Below are 17,932 nucleotides of genomic sequence, written 5' to 3'. Positions count from 1 at the left end.
TGAAATAGTTCTAAAATTGTGGCTGTGGTTGCACAGATCTGTGAATATACTAAACACCATTGAAATGTACAATTTCAATGGATGAATTGTATGGTATGTGAATTCTATATAAATAAAGCTATTAAAAAATGATTCCCAGCCGGGCGCGGTGGCTCACACCTGTAATCCCAGCACTTTGGGAGGCCGAGGCAGGCAGATCACGAGGTCAGGAGATCGAGAGCATTCTGACTAACACAGTGAAACCCCGTCTCTACTAAAAATACAAAAAATTAGCCAGGTGTGGCTGCCTGCGCCTGTAGTCCCAGCTACTCGGGAGGCTGAGGCAGGAGAATGGCATGAACCCAGGAGGTGGAGCTTGCAGTGAGCGGAGATCGCACCACTGCACTCCAGCCTGGGCGACAGGGCGAGAATCCCTCCAAAAAAAAAAAAAAAAAAAAAAGATTCCCAAGTCAAAAGCAGAGAGATGACTAAAAAATAAAAGGGAAGGAACACCACTCCTGAGGAAAGACAACTGCAAGGTAAACAGGGTTCCCTAGGCTATTACAGCCCTGTCTGAGCCAATGGGGTACTAGGCAGCAAGACCACCCAAAAAACCAACTCAGGGTCACCCAACTCCATTTATCAGTGACCTGGAACACAAGCCCCTTACTGCCTCGCTTGCTCTCCATCTCTGACACGTTCTGATGCTGCCACAGTGCATGACTCTGACTCTTACTGCATTCGGAAACTGAACGTCTCTGACCGGGTCAGCCAGTGGGTTCCTAGGAGGTGCTGTCGCTGAAGGGTTGTTGAAATGATGTGGGAAGGCTGAGGCAGGGGAAAGTGGCAGGAAAGAGTGTTTTGTGTACCATCTGTGCGATCCAGATTTCTTGTTGCTTTTGTTCTAGTTTCCTGGGACAGTGAGAGAAAAATCACGTTTCCCACTTTCTTTTACAACGCGTTTCTTTGTGAAATGAAGTCTGTGGAACCCACAGATTACTGTTCCCTGTTCAGGCCCATTGGTCTTACAGTTAGTGGAAATTTATCTGAAATCTCTATGATACCACAGGCATTTTAGAGGAAAACATGGAAAGGAGATATCAGAGCATGCTGCCTGATGCTTTTCCATTACATTTCTTAATATCAACATGAATGCTCCAAAGTGCTCCATAATTCTAAGACGATGCTGTTCATTCATTTTTTATTTGCGTTTAGACAGGGCTTAGAGAACAAATTTGCACACACGTTTAACTTTGGCTCTTTAAGATTTGGAATTCAAATTTTCCGAACCCAATTTAATATTAATAGAATGCAACCACTTTGCACTTTGTATGTTTCGGAGGGTTTCACAAACATGATTGCGTGAGATGATGTAGGCAGAATGAGTGCCTGGGTCCAGAATCAGGAGTTTTGAGCACTAGTTCTGGCTCTCCCTGCATCCAGAGGGTGGGACCTTGGAAAATCCACTTACTCTTCCTGGACCTCAGTTTTCCAGTTTCTAAAATAAAGGGGATCTGGCTGGGCATGGTGGCTCATGCCTATAATCTCAGCATTTTGGGAGGCCAAGGCAGGTGGATCATGTGAGGAGTTTGAGACCAGCCTGGCCAACATGGTGTAACTCTGTGTCTACTGAAAATTCAGAGAGTAGCTGGGCGTGGTGGTGGTGTATGCCTGTAATCCCAGTTTCTTGGAAGGCTGAGGCAGGCGAATGTTTGAACACAGGAGGTGGAGGTTGCAGTGAGCTGAGATCGCACCACAGCACTGCAGTCTGGGAGAGTGAGCGAGACTCCATCTCAAAATAAATAAATAAATAAAATAAAGGGGATTGACTTGATGGTCACTGAAATTCCTTTCACATCAGATATTTTATGTCTCTGTGTTTATCACCAATGGTCATGTTGATTTAGCACAGGGCATGAGATCACTAACCTTAAAGAAAACAAGCAACCATTTGTGAGTGATGAAATCTTCCTATTTAATGAGGACTTTAATTTTAAAAGTTTCCCTCATAAGTTGGAATAGAGCTTTGAGTTTTCCTATCATCATTCTGGACTTTCAGTTTCATAAGATTAGAATGTCATTCCTCTTATATGTTTTGTTTACAATGAAAATAAACTGCTCCTAGTTCACATAAGGTTCCTTGCTAGGGCCCGGGTCACAGCCTTACTTTATTTAGAGCAGTGGTTCACCAACTTTAGTGTATAACAGAATCGCCTGAAAGGCTTGTTCAAACGGATTGCTGAGCCTTATTCCCGAGTTTCTAATTCAGCAGGTCAGGAGTGGAGCATGAAAATTTGCATTTCTACTAAGTACACAGGTGATGCTAAGGCTCTGACCCGAGGACCACACGTTGAGAACTGTTGAGTTGGGGGGTGTGTTGGCTTGCTTTGTTTTGTCTCTGTTGCCAGAGAAAATCTGAGTCTTCTGAAACAAGCAGAGAAGAGGAATTAGCTTACGTTGGCCACTTCCTCCTCTCCTTGTCATTTTCTCTGATTAATTTCTAGTATGATCTGAGGCTCCTTGAGTTAGTTATGGAATTTGTATCCCAGGGCCTGAGGCTGGGATGGATGGGCCATCTTACTTAAAATAGCCAGGAAGAGAAGGAGCCACAGGAGTCATAGTAGATGAATTTGGGAGTTACATTTTTTACAACCAAGGAAAACAATGGTGACCAGGGGAGAAGGCAGGAAAAATCTGCATAGTACTATGTACTGATGATGATAGTTTCTAATGTTGTGGCAGACTTGTTCACCCACATCAGTGTCCTTTTCTTTTTCCTAAACATGCAGCTAGACTTCTCTCAAAGCTGAATATGGTCATGATTTAGTTATTTCCAATGAAATGTGAGTGGAAGTGATTTGTGCTCATCCTAGGCCAAGACTTTTGAGAGGAGAGTGTGTCTCCTCCTTGTTCTCTTTCCTTTCCTCCATCTTCTGGATGGAGACTCGAGGAGCTTGAGTCCCTGAATCACTGCATGGAGGAGAGCTGCTTCTTGTTCAGGAGCTCTTGAACTCTTACATGAGCTAGAAATATATGTCTGCTGTATTTGAGCCATTATAAACTTTTAGGTCTAATTTTTAATGCATACAAATGCTGACCAATAAGTCTATATTCCATTCTTCCTTGCTTTTTTTTTTTTTTTTTTTTTTTTTTTTTTTTTTTTTGAGATGGGGTCTCAGTCTGTCACCCAGGCTGGAGTTCAGTGACATGATCTCTGCTTACAGCAACTTCCACCTTCTGGGTTCAAGCGATTCTCCCAATTCAGCCTCCCAAGTAGCTGGGATTACAAGTGTGTACCACCATGCCTGGATAATTTTTGTATTTTTAGTACAGATGGGGTTTTGCCATGTTGGCCAGGCTACTCTCAAACTCCTGGCCTTAAGCGATCCACCTGCCTCAGCCTCCCAAAGTGCTGGGATTACAGGCATGAGTCATTGCATTGGGCCTCCATTATTTCTTAAGGGTAGAGGACCAAGCTGTGGAGATGGGAGAAAACTGAAAATTAGGACTAGATCAATGCATATAAGATCCTTAAGAATGACCTGGGATCATTCAGGCACTCACAAGCCCCATAGGGCCAGGACATCCCCTGCTCTGATCTAAACCTAGGTAAAAATTTCCTAAGATGATGTCAAGGGGTTTTCTAAGGGAGAGTCTTCTTACTACTACTGTTATAATTATTCTTAAGAACTATAACCTCAAAGTAGCTTCCAACATGTTTTGTGTTTTGCAGGGGCACAATGTATTAAATCAATAGGCTAAATGATGTAAAAGTAGCCACTGATTAAGGGAACCTCATTCAGGTCATTCTGATCTAAAGAAAAGGGGACATCCTGGCACTTATGGGGCATGTGAGTAGAGCCCAAAGACATTCACATGAAATCCCTTGAGAACTCCAAATATAGGTATGCTTTCCTATTTTCAAGATGAGAACATTAAAGAATAATTCACACAGGCTAGGTGGAAAAAATGCTGAAGAATAAGGAAAAGGTAGAAGCTCTTGGTATACTAAGTAGAAAAATACAGTTCTGGAAATATTTACTGAAAGAACAAGGACAACCTTTTCGAAAACTGTTCGGTGATCACAATAGTTGCAGGAAGACTGCCCTGATCAAAGAGGAAGCAAAATCATAAGAAGGAAATGGAAGAGGTGAAGGGTTTAACAGGATGAGATTCAGATTTAGCAAGCCGAGACAAACAGGAAGAAAGAGAAATTAACAGAATAAATCAAGGAAACTGATACACAGTATTAAGATAAAAAGACACAATGACATAGAAGACAAACTTGAGAGGCTTTCAGAGTTCAGGAAGAAAAAAAAACTAATAGGTAAAGGCCAGAAGAATTAGACAGATATGAATCATACATAGAGAAAACTTAAGAATGATAGAGATTTCTGAGGAAAGAAACAGAACAAATGGAACAAAATGTTAAAAATGTATGTTTAAGGAATCTATATGAATCTGAAAAAAATCTGAATTTAAATATTGAAATGGCTTGTTATATTACAAGTAAAACACACACACACACACACATACACTCACTCATATTCTAGCAATTAAAAAAAAAAATCTAAGAATTAAAATAAGCCACACAGGCCTGGTGCAGTGGCTTACGCCTGTAATCCCAGCACTTTGGGAGGCTGAGGCAGGAGGATAGCTTGAGCCCAGGAGGTGGAGACCAGCCTGGGTAACATGGTGAGACCCCCATCTCTACAAAAAATAAAAAAGTTAACTAGGTGTGGTGGCACATGCCTGGTAGTCCCAGCTACTCAGGAGGCTGAGGCAGAGGAACATTTAAGCCCAGGATTTGGAGGCTGAAATGAGTTATGTCTGTGCTACTGTACTCCAGCCAGGGTGACAGAGTGCAGCCCTTTCTCAAACAAAACAAAACAAAAAACCATGCAAGAGTTTGCAAATATCTAGGAATATCTAGGCAGTAACATAATCAGTTTCACCCCAGGTTTTACAGAAAAGATGTTTAGATCCTTGAATTTTAAACTTGCCTGAATTTTTATTTGTGGTTGAAGGTAGAAGCAAAATATTCTAGAAAATGCAAGTATCTAGGAAATTTATCAACTAGTTGCTCTTTGTGGGAAAAAACTGTTTTGGAAGACATTGTCTGATTGACCTAGAGCTAAATCAATATTATGAACTCATAAATGTCAATGCTCTGGCCGAGCACAGTGGCTTATGCCTGTAATCCCAGCACTTTGGGAGGCCAAGGAGGGTGGATCACGAGGTCAGGAGATCAAGACCATCCTGGCTAACATGGTGAAACTCCGTCTCTACTAAAAAATACAAAAAATTAGCCAGGCGTGGTGGCGGGTACCTGTAGTCCCAGCTGCTCGGGAGGCTGAGGCAGGAGAATTGCTTGAACCTGGGAGGCAGAGGTTGCAGTGAGCCAAGATTGGGCCACTGCACATCAGCCTGGGTGACAGAGTGAGACTCCGTCTCAGAAGAAACAAACACACACACACATACACACACACACACCAGTGCTCTGACACCCTTTGTATAAAAAAATGATCCCTAGCCAGCCGCAGTGGCTCATTCCTGTAATCTCAGAGTTTTGGGAGGCCGAAGTGAGAGGATTGCTTGAGGCCAGGAGTTAGAGATCAGCTGGGGAAACATAGCAAGACCCCCGTCCCTCGAAAAAAGCAAAACTTAGCCCAGCATGATGGTGTGTGCCTGTAGTCATAGCTACTTGGGAGGCTGAGGTAGGAGGATTGCTTTAGCCTAGGACTTTGAGGCTGTAGTGAGCTATGATCACACTACTGCACTCTAGCCTGGGCAACATAGTGAGACCCTGTCTCAAGAAAAAAATGATCCTGGAGCTTCTGCCTCATCCTTCATCCAGGCTGCTGACCTAGGGGCCCATCTCAGCTCTGCCGAAGGCCCACTCATACGGTTTGGCTCCGTGTCTCCACCCACATCTCTCCTTGAATTGTAATAATCTCCACATGACAAGGGCAAGACCAGGTGGAGATAATTGAATCATGGAGGCAGTTTTCTGATGCTGTTCTTGTGATAGTGAGTGAGTTCTCCTGAGATCTGATGGTTTTATAAGGGACTTCCCCCTTTGCTCACCATCCATTTTCTCTCCTGCCACCCTGTGAAGAGGTGCCTTCCGCCATGATTGTAAGTTTCATTTTTATATACAAAGCATATCAGAGCACTGACTTTTATGAGTTCATAATATTGATTTAGCTGTGGGTCAATTGGACAATGTCTTCCAAAACCATTTTTTCCCACAAAGAGCAAGTAGTTGGTAACTTTTCTAGATCCTTACATGTTCTATAATATTTTACTTCTACCTTCAAATGTAAATAAAAACCTAGCCAAGTTTAAAATCCATGGATCTAAACATCTTAGGCCTCCCCAGCCATGCAGAACTATGGGCCAATTAAACCTCTCTTCTTTATAAATTACCCAATCTCAGGTATGTCCTTATAGCAGCATGAGAATGGACTAATACACCCACGCTGCTCTGTCATACCTCTGGGCAGCCCATCTGGGTCTCGACTGCATATCCTTACTACCTGGGAACCCAGGACAGCTCAGGAGAGCCAAACCTCAGGGTGTCTCCCTGTCTGACTGATACTTTGCAGCCAGATTCATGTGACTGCACCCCAGGATGGTGCTGGGGAAATATGAGAGGCAAGACTCAGAAGTAGAGTCGCAGATGACAAATGGAGTCTGGGGTCTCCTTTGCACTCCGTAATGCCTTCATTTATCCATATATCCACCTCCTGTAACACTTTCATTCATCTGTATAGCTGCCCTTCTCAGGCTGGAGAGGGGAAAATTGGCACATCTATATTAGAGGGTGAGATTTCCCTTTTCCTCTTTCTATCTGTATGTGTCTTAAATAAAAACCTGCAACTGAAATGATAAAAATAGTTGGCTTGGGTTGTGTTAGGGTAGGGGAGATTATGAAATTGAGACAAACCTTTCTTAGGTACATACCTCAGATTGCAAGGTGTTGTCTGATGCAGAATCCCATTTCTGAATTTCAAAAGCTGAATTTTACTTCCGTTTCCTCTATGCTTTCTTTCGCTAATAAACTCCCGTCAGACTGATAGAGTTTATTACAGGCTGATTAGGGCTCACTAGGGTATGAGGGTAGTTTACAGAGAAAAGCAACATGTTACTATGTTACCCTTAGATTAGATGACCCTAATATTTAAATATTTTATCCAATATGTATGTTATATGTAAATATACAAAATTTAACAAGTTATAAATGATGATTATTTCTAGTATATAATAGCAGTAAACTAAGCATTTTTTCTTTATATTAACCTGAAATGTTATTTTTCTAAGCTCACTATAATGCATATGCATTGCTTCTATAATAAAAGCACGGTAAGTATTGCTTACAAATGTTGTAAAAGCAAGAAGTGTAGGGACTTACAATTGCCAAAGCAGATAATACATAACAAAGTTCAAAATGGCAGTCATGGCCAGGGGTGGTGGCTCACACCTATAATCCTGGCACTTTGGGAGGCCAAGATAGGAGGATTGCTTGAACTCAGGAATTTGAGACCAGCTTGAGCAACATGGTAGAATCCCATCTCTACAAAAAGTACAAAAATTAGCCAGGTGTGGTGGTGCACACCTATAGTCCCAGTTACTGGGGAGGCTGGAGTGGGAGGACCACTTGAGCCCAGGAAGCCAAGGCTGGAGTGAGCCGAGATCATGCCACTTCACCCCAGCCAGGGCGATGGAGCCAGATCCTGTCTCAAAAAAAAAAAAAAAAAAAAAGTGGCAATAATAACTTGTGGGACAGAATTGAGAATCTTATATACATAAGAGTCAAAATATAATTTTCCTTTAAAAACTCCTATGTTGGGAGGCCGAGGCAGGCAGATTGCCTGAGCTCAGGAGTTTGAGACTACCCTGGGAAACATGGAAAAAACCCCGTCTCTACTAAAATACACACACACACAAAATTTAGCCAGATGTGGTGGCGCACACCTGTAGTCCCAGCTACTCGGGAGGCTGAGGTAGGAGAATCGCTTGAACCTGTGAGGCAGATGTTGCACTGAGCCGAGGTGGCACCACTGCACTCAAGCCTGGGAGACAGCGAGACTCCATCTCAAAAACAAAATAAAACAAGACAAACAAACAACAAACAAACAAAAACCCATATGTGTTTTTAACTTAAATAGTCAGAATGGAAAAATCCACTCACTTGTTCATATGTTGCTGTGGCTGGTCAGGGGACTTATACAAACATGTGGAATAATGCAGGTGGCATATTTGATGTAAATGGTAATACGTACTATGGTACTTATGAAAGACCATAGGGACAGTCTTTCTTTAAGTTGATTTCATTGTCTATTTGTTTCTTCTTTTTTATCGAGGGCTAATTCTGGAAGGAAAAAGCTAGAATTCTGTTCCAAAGCCTGGCTTTTATCACTGTTTCTCTCTCTCTTCAAAGGAGAAGAATGGAAGGGCGTTACAAAACAGGAACCATAGCTTGTTGGGGAAGATGAATTACCAAGTGATGACTCAAACCAGGGCCACCGATGGTGCCCTAAATCATAAGAGTGGGCTGTCAAGGGAAACTCCATAGGAGATTTAGGACTTGGCACCACCTATCCATCTCATCCAGGATGCATTTAGCGACTCATGTGCTCATGTGTCAAGTGATATTTGGGGGCATAGACCTCTTGGGGCTCTTATCAAAAGCTTCTGTGACTAATTAGAAAGGAATCAGTCCCCCTGCCTTTCTCTGGAGCTGTGTGAATACTGTGAGGTGCTAGAAACGAATGTCTACATTTGTGTCATTCAAACTCCATCCCAGCTGTTTAGAATAAGAGCTGGCTCTCTGTGGACTTCTCCATCTTTCTCTTGGAACTAACTAAAGGTCAGTTGAGCAGTACATCAACAGTCCTGTTCTTAAAAACTTCTGGGTTATGAAAATAGGAATGACATTCCACGTCGGGGAGAGTGCCAAGGTGTCATTGACTGATAATCCCATCTTGCTAAATTCCCGTAGGGAAAGACCAGATCACCAAGCTGGTTCCGAAGTTCTTCCTGTTTTCAAAGATTGCCCCTGAGCACTGGTGCCTAGGAAAACCCGACTCCCTTGACATGTTTTAGGATGGAATTTTCTAGAATCGCCCGGTTTTCTCTCCAACATTTCCACTGTCTGTTTGGTATCTCTCTTCGATTGAAGTTGGCTTTCTGCCAGCAGCTCTAGTTTGGTTCTCTCCTGATTTCAGGACGTTCTGTTAACTCTCTTCTTCAGCCAATTCCCAAGTGTCATCCATCAACAGTTTGAGCTCAGGCAGACACGTGAAGCTAGCACCCAGCAAAGTGGTTTGGAAAGTGATGATGTTAGGCAGAGTGTGGGTTATTTTCAAAACAAACCAGCTGAATTCAGTCAAGCAACCAAGCAGTTTGTAACCGGTTGGTTGTGATCCAAGTGTTGGAAGAGTCGATGTCTTTCAAAGCCATCTGTGTATATAGACACAGCGTTACTTTCCATAAACTGACATCCTTATCGTCATTCCTCTTAATCGACACATTAATACTTCTTACCCTTTAGGTTTTTTTTCATGCTTGATGGTATATTTCATTAGGGAACTAATTTATTCTAATTAATTTGAGGCACAACATTCCTCTGTTAAACCTGATTTCATCTATAAAAAGAGGTTCTTTGAGCATGATAGAATTTTACAAGCACAAGCAGTTTCAGCTGCAATGTCCTTCTAAGTCTAGGAACTGGAAATATCATTTGTAGTGAGCTCCATCTTCTTCAATTCATCCTCCTCCTTTTCTTCCTCCTCTCTCTTTCATTTTCCTTCAGGCCTTCAGCACATCACATTGTTAATCTAGATTCCAGAGGCTAAACATTGCTAGGAATCGGGAAAGAACATGAATCACCTCTTTTCCCCCTTTTTCTGCTCTAATTTTAAATATGTGAATCATAATCCCCGGAAAATATGCTGGGTAAAGAAAGGAAATATACAGGGAAAAAGAGGGGAAACACACACCTGGTCCAGTTTCCAGCCAGCTTCTGCAGGGCAGCCACCAGACAGGCTAGTAACCTAAGAGAGTGTCTGACAGGTTGATATTTTGAGCTTGTTTTCCTGAAAAATATTTTTGGGCCCGAAATATTGCAGTGCCTATCTGCCATGTGAAATTCTAAAAGAAGACTCAGAGAAGGTAAAGAAGAGGGACTAGCGAAAGGACAACTTCTGATTTTGTCAATCTATTTTGTAGCTCATACAGGTTGTGGATTTAAATAATCTATGACAAGACTTCATGGGCACAGTTTGCAGAGAACAATTTGCTAGCTGGATTTATCACTAGATTCAATTTAATTTTTTTTTTTTTTTTTTTGGTGGAGTCAGGGTCTTGCTATGTTGCCCAGGCTGGTCTCAAACTCCTGGCCTCAAGCAGTCCTCCTGCCTCAGCCTCCAAAAGTGCTGGGATTACAGGCGGGAACCATGACACCTAGCCACTATGTTCAGTTTTAGTGACTTGTCACAGTAGACATTAATTTTTTTATTTCTCTGCTTATGACTTGCCTGGGCCCTTTATGTTCTTGGGATCCCTGAGCAGAGCTGTCCTCTGTCTGCTCTAATGCAAGAGTCCCCAGCCTTTTTGGCACCAGGGACTAGTTTGGTGGGAAACAATTTTTCCACAGACAGTGGGGGTAGGGGGGATGGTTTTGGGATGATTCAAGGGCATTATGTTTATTGTGCACTTTTTTTCTATTATTCTCACATTGTAATATATAACAAAATAATTATACAATTTGCCAGCATATAGAATAAGTGGGAGCCCTGAGCTTGTTTTCCTGCAACTTGATGGTCCCATCTGGAAGTGATGGGAGACAGTGACAGATCATCAGGTATTAGATTTTCATAAGGAGCTCGCAACCTAGATCCCACGCATGCACAGTTCACAACAGGGCTCCCGCTCCTATGAGAATCTAATGCCGCCACTGATCTGACAGGAGGCGGAGCTCAGGCGGGAACGCGAGTGATGGGGAGCGGCAGTGTGTACGCCTGCCTGTGGCTTACCTCCTGCTGTGCAGCCTGGTTCCTAACAGGCCACAGACCGGTACCAGAACTGGTGCTGGTCTGTGACTCAAGGGCTGGGGACCCCTGCTCTAATGGGCTTGCTTCTGAGGCCACAACCTGGTCAGAGAAGACAGTTATACCTCTGGCTTTCTACCTCCCAGAATGCTGGGACCTCATACCTTTTACATTCCTTTCTTCCCCTTGGCAGGTCTCAGGTGGTTCAAGCATAGACAATTCTTGATAGTCATTGAGATTTTCTTGAGTTGTCCACAGTGCAGCTGCCCTGGGTCATGGACCACTGACCTTGACTTCCTTCTTTGTTCCAGGAGTGCTACAACTCCTTTGTTGGACTCTCCGAATAGAGACCCTGGTCCTTCTGCTTCCTTGTAACTCCCACTTTCCTGGAACAAATTCCATCAGGGCTGCTAGAAAAAGGCTTACAGAACCACCATCTCCCTCTTGAAGGCCCAGGTCTTGCTGCTCCTGCAAGGTAAGAAGCTCTGGGGTACATGAGACTCATTCCCAGTTAAAGAGACAGAATAAAGAATGTAAGAGGTGTGGGGGTCCCAGCATTCTTGGAGGTAGAAAGCCAGAGGTATAACTCTCTTCTCTGACCAGGTTGTGGCCCAGGAAGCAAGTCCATTACAGCAAACAGAGCACAGTGCTACAGACAGGTCCCAAGGACATAAAGGGCCTAGGCAAGTCATAAGCAGAGAAATACAAGTGAGAAATAAGTGTCCTCTCTGGCAAGTCACCAAAATTGAACATAGTGGCAGGGTGCAGTGGCTCATGCCTACAATCCCAGTGCTTTGGAAGACCAAGGCAGTAGAATTGCTTGACCCTGTTTCTACCAAAATAAAAAAAAAAATTAAAATGGAATGTAGTGATAAGTCCAGCTAGCAAATTGTTTCCTGAAGACAGAGCTCACAAAGTTTTGTTTTTTGTTGTTGTTATTTGTGTTTTTTGTTTGTTTGTTTGTTTGTTTTGAGATGGAGTCTCACTGCAACCTCTGCCTCTCAGGTTCAAGTGATTCTTCTGCCTCAGCCTCCTGAGTAGTTGGGATTACAGGTACATGCGACCACACCTGGCTAATTTTTGTATTGTTAGTAGAGATGGGGTTTCACCATGTTGGCCAGGTTGGTCCTGAACTCTTGATCTCAAGTGATCCACCTGCCTCGGCCTCCCAAAGTGCTGGGATTATAGGCAGGAGCCACCATGCCCAGCCACAAAGTCTTATAATAGATTATTTAAATCGACAACTTCTATGAGCTGCAAAATAGATTGACAAAATCAGAAACCATCCTTTTTCTAGTCACTCTTCCTTGCCTTCTCTGAGTCTTCTGTGTAGCCAGCATTTCTCTGAATAGAAGTTCTTGTCTCTTTAACTAGCAATGAGGTGTTCTCATCTATAGCAGAGCTTCTTACCTGGCAGAAGCAGCAAGACCTGGACCTCCAACAGGGAGATGGTGACTCTGTAAGCCGTTTTCTAGTGGACCCAGTGGAATTTGTTCCAAGAGAATGGGAGTTATAAGGACGCGAAAGGACCAAGGCCACTATTTGGGGAGTCTGACGAAGGAGTTGTAGCACTCCTGGAGCAAAGAAGGAATTCAAGATCAGTGGTCCATGACCCAGGGCAACCGCTCTGTGGACAATTCAAGAAAACCTCAATGGTTATCAGAGGAATGCTGGCTACTGCACAGCCACGAGAAAGATGTTGAGACAGGGTACCAGGCAGCCCAGGAGGGCCATTGCTTAGAGCTACTTACAATGAGTCTGCAGGTCCCAATGACTTACTGTGTGATTTGCCTGGATCTGAGAAACTCTATTCTCCAGAGGCTGATAATGGTTCTCCTAGGGCAATGCTTTATACTGCTGCACAGCATCTGTGTTCCATTTCTATTCCCTGTAAATGTGCATCGTCGGCCACTTGCCTGCACTTCCCTCTCCCTGCCCCGTCCCCTTCCTTTCTCTCCCCTAGATAGCTTTTCTCTTAGGAAGAATGGGATCATTTCTCTCCTGAACAGGTCTTCCCACAGAGGAAAATGCTGAACAATACCAAATGTGGGCTTTGATTTGTGTATTTCCTGTGGCTGCACGGGGCAACTAGGCAGAGAACTGCCTCTGGAGTTTCTTCCCATTTTGCAGACACAGCTTAGAGTTCTTGCCTTTTCCAGTAAGGCTTGAAATTGTCTTTATGACAGTGGTTCCAATGTTACGGGTAACGTGGGCAGCTTCTCATGTTACTCCTGGAGAATCACTTTCCAGGTTCTTCTCTCTCTCCCTCTCCAGCCTCCCCCAATTCCCCTTTATCTTCACTTCTAATTGGAAAAACGAAGGAGGGAGGTGTGGTGAAAGCAGAGATCCTAAAATAGGTCAGGCCATCATGCAGTTTCCAAAATAAACGTCATCAATGCCAAGTCACTGAACCATATAGCCCAAGCTGACAGTGCCTCATTACCTGCTGTTCTGATGGGATTTTAAAGTCACAGCAAGCATCGGTGTCAAGGACTTACAAAAGAGCCCCCCCTAAAAACAAAAACCAAGACAGGGAAGGCAATTTTGGGATGAGCAGGGGAGAAGATGGGATAAGGGAAATGAAGAAAGACGCTGCCATACCAGGATTGAAGCGCAAACCAGAATGTGCCCTTTTGTAATCCACATTGCTATTTTTGGTTATGAATGGGCTTGTGGGGGATGGAAAGGGGGAGGAATAAATCCATCCTTGCCCCAGTGCAGGTTTGAAGTTTATGAGGATGGAATGGTAAGCATACAACATAGGGTTTTATGCATCAGCACAACTTTGTGTTAAATTGTTCTCAGAGGGTGTCTTGTAGAGGAATGTGAATATGAATGGCTGTGTTGTTCTGGAGGCTGAATTGCAATTACCAAGATGTGATAGGAAACCTGGTCTTAACACTGCCTGGTAAAACAGTATCCCCCACCCCGCACTTATGTATGGCACCTATGGTCCATTTAGTCCCACATGCACAAAGTAATCTCTTTGGTAGTCAAACTCCCATGAGCCACCCAGAGTACACAGCAGAAAGAACTCTGTTGCCTAGCAACCAATGGAACATTACAACACTAGATAAATCGAATCAATATTGCTCTAAATATTGAACCCTTAGATGATGAAAAACCCTCAAAGCTATGTCCATAACTCCTCTGCTCTTTCCTGTCCTAGACTTAGCAGCTGACGAGGACCAGCTGGTGTTTTGACAATCTGTGGAGACCTACAGGGAAGGAGGATGGCGGGACAGCATGGCGAGTTCCACGGGGGAACCCGGCAGTAGTCATTCCAGAAAGGAGATACCTGAAGGCTAAATCCCTAGGAATCTGGAGCCTCCCGTCCACCTTGGCAGCACTGGGCAGCCTGGAAGTGAGGTCATTGTCCTGAGTTCCTGACCTGCTGGCGTCTGGTCAGGAATCACTGAAGCTGAAGAGACCAAGGTCACTGCCAATGGTTTTTATTAAAAAAAAAACTTGAGTTGCTGGGCACAGTGGCTCATGCCTGTAATCTCAACACTTTGGGAGGCTGAGGTGGGAGGATCTCTTGAGCCTAGGAGATTGAGACCAGCCTGGGCAATAATAACGAGACCCCCATCTCTTAAAAAAAAATTAGCCAGGTGTGGTGGTGAACACCTGTAGTTCAAGCTACTCAGGAGGCTGAGAGACAGGAGGATCACTTGAGCCCAGCAGTTTGAGGCTGCAGTGAGCTGTGATTGCACCATTGCACTCCAGCCTGGGGGACAGAGAGAGACCTTGTCTCTCTTAAAAAAAAAAAAAAAAAAGAACACCCAAGGTTCAAGTTGGTGCACAAGATGTCCTCCCATGAAATCCCCAAGGCCCTCCCGATCCCTTCATCACCAAGCCCCAGTGGTGAACTGCACCTTCTCTGTCTGCTCACAACCCTCAGATTGACATATTGGAACTTCCTTTCCCTTGAAGTCTCTTTTAGTGTATTTTAACCAGCCCCTTGCACCTTGGTAGAAATGAACTCCGTTTGGAAGGGGAGGGGAACTTTGAAAATGTCTAATCATGTTTTCCAATGAGTCACTTTTTCTTCCTGGAAATAATGCTAGGTCATATTCCTAGAAACAATTTCCTGGCTGAGTAGCCTTTCTGAAGAGGCTCCGTATGTCCCTTTGTGCAAAGCTTTCCTTGGGGTCCCCAGCTTTAAGGTTCTGCCACAGTGCTATTGGAAGCGCTGAATTTTTTCACAGATAAAATGGGAGAGTTGACTTTAGTGAGAGATGTTAAGAGGTGGAGGAGAGAAACTAACAATGTGAGTCTTTACCATGTGCCAAGCACTGCAGAGGATGCCTTAATAAAACTGGAGCTGCTCACTGAAGTGATATGATACCCATATGAGGTAGGACCTATTCTTTCCATTTTGCGGATGGAGAAACTGAGACTTATGGTAACTTATCTACAAGAGAGAGTTGTGGTATCCCAACGGGCAGTAATTCTGGGCTTCTCTCTGGTCTTTGTGTGGTCATTGGGAGGTATATGGCTGAGCAATTGTCCCCTCTCTTAGTTCCAATGGGCCACACAAGGGCCATTTGAAAAGACAGGATGAAGGCTGGGACCTATGACAGCTCTGTGTCATTGTCATAATGTAGAGGATGGTCTCCACCGTCCTCTCAAATCATGAGACAAGATAGGAAAAGAGATCTGTCTTCCTTCTAGACCTCAGTGGTGCTATCAGTGACAATGCACATTTGCCCTTGGGAGTGGCCTAGTTTGAATTTGTATAGTTCAACTTTTACCTCCGGAACAGTGCAGGCAGGTCCCGCTTTTAATTATTCTCCTGACGCTTTGTCCTCTGTCATATTACCACTCAAGTTTGGATTAGGCTGTGGAAGTGGGGACTTGCAACATTGGAGGGAAAAACTTAAAACTGTCAAGGGGCCGGGCCCGGTGGCTCACGCCTGTAATCCCAGCCCTTTGGGAGGCCGAGGTGGGCGGATCACAAGGTCAGGAGATCGAGACCACGGTGAAACCCTGTCTCTACTAAAAATACAAAAAATTAGCTGGGCGCGGTGGCGGGTGCCTGTAGTCCCGGCTATTCGGGAGGCTGAGGCAGGAGAATGGCATGAACCCGGGAGGCGGAGCTTGCAGTGAGCAGAGATTGCGCCACTGGACTCCAGCCTGGGCAACAGAGCGAGACTCCGTCTCAAAAAAAAAAAAAGAAAGAAACTGTCAAGGAGAATTTCTCCATAGCTCACGAGGAAGGCCCCCAGGAAGATAAACTCTCCACAGGGGTCCCTTGTGGCACATCTTTTTTTTTTTCCTGCTGTTCTCTACCTTCAGGTTTTTTGTCCCTGCCATGCCCCATCAACTGTCTCATTCTTCCAATCTCCATGGGGTGCATCTCCATTTTCCTTTTGGGAACTCTATTAGGGTGGTGCAAAACTAACTGTGGCTTTTGCCATTAAAAATAATGCCATTTGGCTGGCGTGGTGGCTCATGCCTGTAATCCCAGCACTTTGGGAGGCTGAGATGGGCAGGTCGCTTGAGGTCAGGAGTTCGAGATCAGCCTGGCCAACCTGGCGAAACCCCATCTCTACTAAAAATACAAAAATTAGCCAGGCATGGTGGTGCACGCCTGTAATCCCAGCTACTTGGGAGGCTGAGGCAGGAGAATCGCTTGAACCCGGGAGGCGGAGGTTGCAGTGAGCTGAGATTGTGCCATTGCACTCCAGCCTGGGTGATGGAGAGAGACTCTGTCTCAAAAAAGAAAAAAAAAAAAAAGGTAATGCCATTAAAAGTAATGGCAAAAACCGCAAATATCTCCCTATCCTCAGGGAAATCTCTGAATCTCAAGACCCGTTACCACGTTCCCCTATCCCACCCCAAAGGTGCATTGATCCAACAGTAGCTCATTAAATTCATGGTAACACCTAGGACAGGGAAACTATTGCTTCTGCTATCCCAGGGCAGAAAAACCACAGATGCTCCTCGTGAGTCTCAGGCAAGTTCATGCCACATCCCTTCTCCAAGTTCTCTGTGCAGGTCTATCTCTGGACAGGTGTCTAAGTCTACCAGGCTAATTTTTCCTCGTTGTCACCATCGTTATGGCTGTTTGTCACTGTTCCTACACGTCAGGCACTGTACATTACATTATTCTACTGCCTCCACTGAACATCAGATATCATCACCCCATTTTGCAGAGGAGCGAATGGAAGCAACGAGTGTGCAATTTGCCCGAGGACATCCAGCTAATAAGTGGGAGCTGTGATTTGAATCAAGTTCTTCCATCTAAAGTCAAGGCTGTTCTGGAGGGTCAGTTTTGCAGAGGCTGGAGAGGAGACGGCTTATAGCAAATGCTCTAGGAGTATAAGAGGCACCCAGTCGGTGACTGGCAGAATCTTGCCTTCACTTGGAAAATCAGGAGACCTGGATTTTAGTCCCGGTTTTATTGAACTCCCAATTTTCCTTTTCATCATCCATAAGATGAAGGAAGGCTCAGTGACCTGCCAGCTCTCAGAGTCTAATTCAGACCAATGGCCAGTTTCTGAGTCCAGGAGGCAAACTTTGGAACTGAATCCAAACCTGTGCAGAGCTCAAATGTCTCTGCTTTCATTCTGCCATTGAAACAGATAAAAGACATAAGGCAATTTCTTCATGCACCACCACTGCCGGGGAACCACAGAACTGAGTGACCGAGGTCTCTTCCTGCCAGGCTGCCTGGAATGAAATCTTTCAGTCACTGTTTCCTTAGGTGTTATTTCTTTACATATGAATAAAAGCCTCAGTAGAAAGGCATTTCTGGTGTTAAGGAAGGAAATCTGAATCTATAAAATGAATCAATTGGGGCTGTAAATGTTTGCATTACAAAAGAATTCTGAAGAATACCTCCGTTGTGATATTCTGCATTTATTATTATTATTATTATTATTATTATTATTATT

Source organism: Rhinopithecus bieti, unplaced genomic scaffold (genome assembly GCF_001698545.2).
Source record: "Rhinopithecus bieti isolate Rb0 unplaced genomic scaffold, ASM169854v2 scaffold_23236, whole genome shotgun sequence".
NCBI classification, from domain to species: Eukaryota; Metazoa; Chordata; class Mammalia; order Primates; family Cercopithecidae; genus Rhinopithecus; species Rhinopithecus bieti.
Note: the sequence above shows the minus strand (reverse complement) of the source record.